Source organism: Pinus tabuliformis, chromosome X (genome assembly GCF_031772625.1).
Source record: "Pinus tabuliformis cultivar Carrire ecotype Pingquan chromosome X, CPIR1, whole genome shotgun sequence".
Lineage (NCBI taxonomy): Eukaryota > Viridiplantae > Streptophyta > Pinopsida > Pinales > Pinaceae > Pinus > Pinus tabuliformis.
This window is the reverse complement of record NC_142308.1, coordinates 1677264941-1677266948: the sequence shown is the minus strand read 5'-3', so window position 1 is coordinate 1677266948 and position 2008 is coordinate 1677264941.

The window sequence follows — 2008 nt, the reverse complement described above, 5'->3', positions numbered from 1 at the left end:
CACATCTGCGTGACGTCCTTATTTAGACTTCAACTCCTCAATTGCATTCCAAGCCTCTATTCTATCCAAGTAGTCTAGCAAGTCCTCCATTTTATTCCATCCAGAACCTCCTCCTCCCAGAGAATAGATAAATGTGAGGAGGCAAGTATGAAAATGGTAGGAATGTGCAAAAGAGAGAACAATGAAAATTAGTACAGTCGGTGGTAATTCTAGCGAAGACTATGAACTCTAGTCATCCATAAACTCTGGTGAGAGGACGCATTTTTATGAAATATGAGGTGTCTAGAAAAAATCTAGTCAACTACAATAGACGTTTGATAACTTGAATGAAGGCCATCATCCAAAGTGGCTATGATCTCCTAAACAAGTCAACTAATTTTCATTGCACTATCATGAGCGATGAATGTCCTGAGTGGTCAAGCACTTTGATTTCACTATGAATGCCCATCATAATTAATTATTGTTAGATTATTTAACAATGCACCAAATTCAGTAAAATTAATATGTAGTCAAAGAAAATTGTGGTGGTCATTCATCTTTTTATGGTCTAGGAAAGATCTATACTTTTAGGCATATTCTTTATGACTGATGACATATTTTAGGTAGTTGATACATTTTAAACGCTTAATTTTCAATTCTAATACTAAGATAATCCTTTTGAGAAAAGTTCTGCTAAAGTTATTTGTGGGTTGCCATAGTCTCCAAGGAAACTTAACTTGATGCTCTCTTCCTGGGTCAATGATGCACCCACTATGGGAGTACATCACAATAGAATTTATGTAGCCATCTTTCCATGGTTTTAGGGGTTGATTATTGTCACAATATTTCACCTACAGTCCATCATCATTGTCGACGTAGTATAATTAGAGCTAATATTAAACCAAACCAAACTAAATATATGTATTAATTACTAAAATATGAATAACATTGCATCAAATACCTTCCTAATTGAGAGGTGGGCATGTGAATCCGGGAGGAGGGGTCAGGCCGCATTGAACAAAAAGCTCCAGAGCTAGTGGGAGGATGACATTGAGGTTGAGTAGTTTGAGGCGAATAGTTGTACAGAAGCACAGCGCTGCCTCCAACTCCAAAACGCCTTGTATCACTGGGCAGCACTGGTTGACAACAGGGTCTCCAATGCCCAAGTGCACTAAACTCCCCAACAAATCAACACAAGCTCCTAGTTTCAGTGCATCTAAAGGACATGATGAGCTTCCTGCTCCTCCTGGTCTGCCACCTGCAGGGCTGCTTCCCTTGCTAGGGACGCTAGGAGTCTTTGCAGCAGGAGGAAATTTAGGGCTGCCACTGGCCATCACAGGGTTGTACATGGTAGTTTATACATCGATTATAACTATAAAAAGAAATGCCACAACCTTGCCCATCTTTGATCAAATATGTTGATTCCTCTTCCTCTTACAGGAGAAACTGAAAAATAGATCACAAACGAGTGAGGAAGTTGTAAGATTAAGCTTTGGGAGATGGATTTTATATTAGTTATCAACAATTCAATGTTCTCTCACTCTCATATAATCATCGTCATGGCGAAAGTTCACATGTCACATTACTCGGAGGAAACCAGATGTGTTGTATATAGATTTTCATAAGAATGTACACCACTGACATCCATGTGAAGGTAAAACTCATCCAAGAACACCAACTTCGACCGAAGTGGTATTATGCAGACATGGATTCCCAGTGACCACTCTTAATGAGAATTTGCAATTGGTTTCAAATATTTTGAAAAAAATTCTAAGTCGTTATTTCATTTCATGGTGCATAGAAGCTATCAAAATTGTATTAAATATAATTTATCTAGGGCCATTAGGTAGAAAAATTATCAGCAGGAAGGCACATTGTGCTCATGATTCTCAAAGTTTAGTTTCCATTCTGGTCCCATTTATAGCTATCCAAAAAAATTTCCACAAGAAAATTTTTCCCAATGCCAATGGCTACTAGCCATATGTTCCAGTAAGATTCTTTGACATTTAGACGTAAGATCATGATTTTT